This window comes from Palaemon carinicauda, chromosome 4, assembly GCF_036898095.1.
Source record: "Palaemon carinicauda isolate YSFRI2023 chromosome 4, ASM3689809v2, whole genome shotgun sequence".
NCBI classification, from domain to species: Eukaryota; Metazoa; Arthropoda; class Malacostraca; order Decapoda; family Palaemonidae; genus Palaemon; species Palaemon carinicauda.
In genome coordinates this window covers 173342784-173350283 of record NC_090728.1, presented here as the reverse complement: position 1 = coordinate 173350283, position 7500 = coordinate 173342784, and positions in this window count along the sequence as shown.

Genomic DNA, 7500 nt, shown 5'->3' with positions numbered 1-7500 from the left:
AAGGCCTTTGACTAAACTACTATAGTCAAGTAAAGCCAAATTTGTATGAATTTATCTTTAGTTTTGGTAAGCAGCTCTTCTAGGAGGACACTCCAAAATCAAACCATTGTCCTCTAGCATTTGTACCATTGTCGTCCACTGTCTTTGGTTAGAGTTCTCTTGGTTGAGGGTACATTCAGGCACACTATTCTATCTCTGTCCTTATCTTATTTCCTCATTGAGCTATTTTCCTGTTGGAGCACTTGGACTTATATCATCCTGCTTTTCCAAACAAAGTTGTAGCTTAGCTAATAATAATAATAATAATAATAATAATAATAATAATAATAATAATAATAATAATAATAATAATAATAATAATAATAATAATAGAAAAAAGCTAATTGATCTGACTATACTTCATACGTCATTAGCTAATATCATGAAAACCGATGAATACTTTGGCTTTAATGCCTTCTTTCCCGTAATATATATAGAATACACACACACACACACACATATATATATATATATATATATATATATATATATATATATATATATATATATACATATGTATATATATATATATATATATATATATATATATATATATATATTTTATATATGTACATATATAAACATATATATATATATATATATATATATATATATATATATATATATATATATATATATATATATATATACAAGTGAATATGTGTGTGTTTGTGAGACGAGGCATTAGGCTGAAGCACAACTGGTTTGAATTTCAGAGCCACGTAGCAGGAGCAGACTTATTCTTTCACCTTGTAACGTAAAAGTGAATTCAGAAGATTGCATCAATGAGAGGGATTGTTGCAAATTTTCATCTCGTTAAAGGTATTTGGAATTCCGGAGAGAGAGAGAGAGAGAGAGAGAGAGAGAGAGAGAGAGAGAGAGAGAGAGAGATTCCGTTTCTTGATGAATGGAAAATGGAGAACAAATGACTAAGTTCTTAATTTTTCATACATATATGAGAGAGAGAGAGAGAGAGAGAGAGAGAGAGAGAGAGAGAGAGAGATAGCATGGTACACACGACAAAGGGGAATAATTATCACCGGAAAGCTCAGATATAACCCAATACTTGTTTATATCAGGCACACTAGACAACCCACACAAGTGTTGTTTCTTTCCTTCATTAAGTTACAGCGATCAAAGGAGTCTTGGGTGCTCGGAGAACTGAGGAGGTGAAGAAGAAAAATATCTCTTTGAAATGATAGCTAAACGACCCTCTTCTTCTATCTATCTCCATCCTTGGAGGGGCAAGTCATGTTGCAAGTAGCTAGGAAGAAATTGAATGATTGTTACGACGTAAACGAAGATAATAGTGTGAGTGAAAGGTAAATCTTCATAGAATTATCAAGATACCATTGTAGGAGGAAAAAGAAGAGTAAAGGTTACCAGAACTTCAGTGGAGAGGTTTCATTTACACGTACTTGAACTGTGAAATTTAAGACCGCAGGTGAGATTGAAACCGATAGTATGGTAAGCAGTGGAGTTTTAGGAATAGATTAGAGATTTAAGATCAAAATAAATAAAAAAGCAGTGAGAGAACATTGCGAATAAAAGTCAAAGACTGATTGAAGTCGAGAATTGAATGAAACAATGTTTGAGTGAGAAGGAAGCTAGTACCAGAGGCTTATAATAGAAAACAAAATATTGATGGGAAAGTTGTATGAAGGATAATGTATGAAATTCAAATGAAGGTGACTCCTTACAGGAGAAGTCAGTAAACTTACCATTGTTCAAGTCAACGGCATTAGTGTTCCGCGAATGTTTGTCTTGCTTCCAAATAAGACAGAAGAGTCTTACAGTAGACTATTTACTACGCTAAAAACCTCTTCCATAATGTCGAATCAGACACTGTGATGATGGACTTTGAAAAAGCAGCCATTAATAGTTTCATAAATGAGTTTCCTAGTTCAGATGTTATCTGTTGCCTATCTCACCTCTCACAGAATATCTACAAACAAGTTATAACAATAGGTTTCTAACGGCAATAGAACCTTGATGATGATTTTAGTCTAAAAGTAAGAAGCTTGTTTACACTTGATTTCCTTTCCATTGATGATGACATTGACGATTTTCCACAAGAGCTTGTATCATATTTCGAAACCTATGATATTGGAAAAGTGAGAGGTCGTGGCAAATGAAGGTGAAAAGTCGATAACTGTCCAGTTATTGAATGTTTATGACCGAAATGAAAATGGTACGCCACGCAAAAATAACTACTGTATATTATAATGCACTAAAAACCGAAGTGACCAATGCCCATCCTAATATTTGGTTCCTCATAACTGCTCAGAAAACAATGAAGAGGCGCTCAGTTCAACAAAAATTGACCATCACAACTGTGGAGATAGCGTAACCTCGAAGATGAAATACAGGGAGGCCGATCAACGTATAAAAAGATTACTAGAATAGTATACTCTTCAAATAAAAACCATTATCTTCGTGGAATTGCTCATAACCTAAAACATTTTCAACTTCATCTTTTAAATTGAAAAAATACTTTTTTTGGTAAAAGACTAAATAACATTGTTACATACTTGTTTTTTATTATACTTCTAACTTCATCTTCGTGGAATTGCTCATAACCAAAAACACCTTTAACGCTTAGCATAATTCACTGGTAGCAAAATGACTTAATAGGAAATTATCCTAGTAACGAATTGTCCGGTAACGAGATAGTCGGTAGCAAAGTGTCCGGGAGCGAAATGTCCAGTAGCAAACTGTCCGGACACCCCTGAATTGATTGTTCGATGGTTCGAAGGTATGACATAAAAAAAAGAAATCAATGAACTAACAAACACTGTTTTAAGGAGAATATTGAGATTTGCTTTGAATGATTGCTGTTTGGGGGAAATAGCAATGAAATATTCTGAAGCTGCAATATTTGCATACAATATTATAACGCTGATTTGAAAAGATTTCACTTTAGCAAGAAAGTGTCCAAGTGATTATAAATTGATTAAACTGCTCAGATTGAACAAAATGTGCAGTGTAGTGAAACAAACTGGTTTATAATAAATGTCATTTTGAAATAAAATGTCATGAAGCGATCGTCAGAAAATTTCTTTGAGAAACAGCCTTGAATAGGTGTGAGAGAAATTTTTGTGTAAGAAAGGAGGATTAATTTTGAGAAAGACATGATGAAAAAGTTGTGAGCTTATGAGATAAAATATCTTGGGGAGAGCAAGTAGTAAAATGATTGGTTGATATGCGTTCAAATGTAAAGTAAGAGATGAAAATTATCATTGAATGTTTCAAAACTTCTTAGAATTTTTATATAAAAAATAAGACTTATCTATTGTGAAACGGTGGCATTTTTCCACTATAATTGTTTGATTTAAACTACTATTGAGTAAGCCTAGAGAGGCTAAGAGATATGTCCTATCAATGTATATTTGGAAAAATTTATAATAAACAAACTTCCTTATAAAGATAAGACATTGATATTGTGTTTTTACCCAACCAAGCCAGGTGAGCTCCTGCCTACAACAAATAAGAATTCATATTTATACGTTTATTATTCATAAAGCCTCGATTCTCACACCAACTTCTTACGACACGATTTGAAAACATTGGAATCTATACCTTTCAAATTGATAAGTTTTTAAACCTCGAGATAATAAAGCTCTTTGTGTTATGAGGGCAAATGCCATAGCTATTTATAATGGAGATTTTAACTTTGTATATTGGATTGGTCATCGTAGAAATGTTTCCTTCATTATGAGTTGACACAAGAATGTATATGCGTATCTTAGCAAATTCAAATGAGTACATACATCGAATGATCTCCCTATCTAATAAAGCACAAGCAAGTGTCTGCATATATATATATATATATATATATATATATATATATATATATATATATATATATATATATATATATATATATATATATATATATATCCTTTCGGTCACATCCAGCTCTTCTCGTCCCTAGGGTAGGGGGAAAGGGAAGTAGTCATACCCTGGTGAGATGGGAGTGCTTGTGTGCATATCTATCTACGCATTTAGCACTTGTAATTAATAAAAGCAAAAACCGTCAACAACTTCCTTGTCAGAAAAACGATTCTTCCACAGGCCTAAACCTTTGGCGGAGAAATGAAAATTGTGTTACGTTTTGAGGAAGGGAAAGAGGCAGGAGGAGGCTGCGTTCTTATCTCCTTTCAAAATCGGCGTTGGCAATCGTCCTCCCCACCCATGATAATGCCTTATCATCTTATCTCGTCTCTCGTCCCGCCTCTCTCTTGATAAGACGAGCAGATTATACTCTCCTCTTCTGTTAAACACAATGGCTTCGGCTATCATCGCTATAAAAAGGAGTAAGAGATTTCCAGATAGGGATGGTATTTGCAACTTACGTTTTCTTCTTGTTTTAGTTAGTTTGACAGTAGGTTTATATACAGTAGGTGTTTTGATGATCAACATGTTATATAGCTTGGGAATATCATTGTGATGAACAATCAAAGGTGTCTTTTTGTGCATCAGTTTGATTTCTTCGTCTTGATTTTTTTTTATCAGAAAAAGGGGAATATTGGATTATGTAAAGGGGTTGGTTTGTTTTTAAATAGCTAAACTGTTACAGTCTGTAACTGACCATGAAATTAGATAATATTATATCTACCTTGAGTTATGTTTTATTGTATGAGAAGTATATTGTTTATTATTCATACAAGAAATTCAAATTAAATGCATAAAAAACGAAACAAGGATTTTTATTCCAGTGCTAACGTTCAAAAGGTATTTCCGTATTCTTAATGCCTGTAATTCCTATGAGAGATATCTACATATGATTCTGAACTTCTACTAATAGTTAAAAATCATTGTAGAAAAACTCCATTACGGACATCTTCATTTCACTTTCTGTTAACCTTTAACAAATTATCATATTTTAGAAAACAGGCTGAGGTATGTGGCACAGATTACAAAACATTTCTAGGTAAAATAATATTTTCTTCTTATTCTCCTGATGCCCTTTGCTGAAAGAATAGCGGTAAGCTTTGGGCTGTATATGAATATAATAAATGCGTGCAGTTATATCAAAATATTAGAAAGTGTTTCTGACGGAATCTTGTGTTATAGTAAGGCGTAGAAACCAATTAGTATCTGTCAATCTTATCGAAAAAGCGAGAGGTAGAACTTATGCTATTGTTCAATCTTCGAGTGTTAGTACAAATGATTATAATTCAATCTTATATAAGAAGCAAATGTAAGACGCTAACGTTTTAATTTAGTTTTAAATTTGAAATAAAAGTTTCCGAGCTCAGTGCTCTTTTCAGTATTGCGAAAAATCAAAATCCGATATTATAGTTTTCATTCAATACTGTCAGTATTCAAGGATCGTTCGAATTTGACTATTAGAACTTGAGGCTGTAACTTGATAATATCTGAAAATCGAAAGTGACGATCTATGATCACATCTAGTGTCAGAACTTCTCGTTTGCATTAATTATTGTCAAGAATCTCTGGCTTGTATTCAGTCTTTTTTCCATAAATTAAAGTGCAGATCCTTTGGCCTTTCTTGGAGGCAGTCTTAGTTCGATATCGTCTAAAAGTCGAGCGGTAGAACCAATGGATTTTAATTCAAACTTGTTTGAGAATAATGAGTCAAACTTATCCTTTTGATTCATTCGTGTCTAAAAATAGAGAGCCTTGGCTTTTACTTAAAATTCAATCTTATCTAGATATTGAGCGTCAGAACTTATTGTTATAATTAAATGTTCTTTGGGAATATAAGTACCAGAATCTATGGACATATTTTAAATTTACTTAAGACCTGGATATCAGATCCCATGTCTTCTTTCTGACATTGTCTAAAAATTGGGAGTCAGAACTTGTGGCGCCTTTTTAATTAAATTTTATCTGAAAACCTCATGCTAGTTATTATAGTCTTTTAATTTAGTTCCAGAATCTAGTAATAGAGCACGGTTTTAATTTGTCATTGTCAAAAATTCGAACAGATCCTGTGGTTTTCAGTTCATCTTGTCTAAAATGTAGGCTACTTGCTAGAACTTATGATTTTATTTCAACCTTTTTTAAAAATAGGATAACAAAGACAAAATTTTTAATTCAGTCTTGCCTAGAAGTAGTTCCATATAAGTTTTATTACAGAATGAATTTTATTTCAAATTGAATTTTATTTCAAATTGAAATTATCTAAAATTGAATTTTGTTTAAAATTGAATTTTATTTCAAATTGAATTTCATTTCAAATTGAATTTTATTTCAACAATTGAGTTTTAAGTCAATGGCTCTTATCTGTAAAACATCGAAAGTGTTCACCTAGTTTAGTCAATGTGAAATCTATTTCCTATATATTTTTACCATCTTGAATACCTTAACCTTCAAAATCTATCTTTTTCTTATTCCATCTCCTACCTCATTCACTTATTTTTCTACTAACCAATTAACCAATTTACATTTCATTCTTCATTTTCTTGGTATTTCTTCTTTCTCCGTTAGATTTTCTCGATTTGATTTCAGTTCAACCATTCCTTATTTTCCGTTTCGTCCTGCTGGTACTTCACCAAGCTCACCTCTTCTCCCATCCCTCTTCTTCTTACTGTTGCTTCTCCCTTCACACCTTTCGGAGGCCTGTTATTCATTCCCCTTCCTTCCTCCTTGCGTGATACCTCATCCACCTGAGTGCGTCGGGTGGCAAAGTGTATCCACCACAATTGTTTCAGGGCTGAGACCAGTCAAGACGATTAGATTATGAGCGTTACGTCGTAGACCTCCCTGGTCGGCTGTCACTGGTCGCGGATCTCTCTCTCTCTCTCTCTCTCTCTCTCTCTCTCTCTCTCTCTCTATGTCCAGGTTCTCTTATTGTGAGAAGGAGACTCACTTTACTTTTTTCTTCTTTCTTTGGGAAAATTCGGTTTGAACCAGTTTTTTTTTTTTAAATATTTTAGGGTAGTTTAGTTCGTGTTGTGTCTCATCTTCTTCTGTTATAAGATAATTCTTCTAACTCAGTAATTCTTCTTCAAAATGCGTGTATTTACTTCCCTTATAATTTACTTCCGATCTGTCTGAATATTATCAACCCGGTACGCATATGCCACCGTGCGTTTTCAATATCACCGAAGCGGTAATTATCATCAGCACTTAAGCTACCTGGGGTGTTAAGGGTAAAGGTCCTTTAGGACAGGTGCATAGAAAGTCGTTTTTCTCTTGACGCTCTGAATACAGGTAACACCTTCAGCAATATGTCCCGATGTCAGTATCCATATTTTATGAGTGTGTGACATCTCATTGAGATGGAATTATTTCTCGCCGGACTGACACGTAATTCGAAGTAATCCCGTTCACGAAATGTGTAACTCTAATGGCAATAAAAGTGAAAAAGGATAACACCCACTTTATCTTTATTGTCTATTTTAAATGCATGTTAGTGTTGCAAAGATGATGGAAAAATATCTGCAGTTTCATTACAGGCAAATACTAATACAATATGCAAAAGATCTGCAC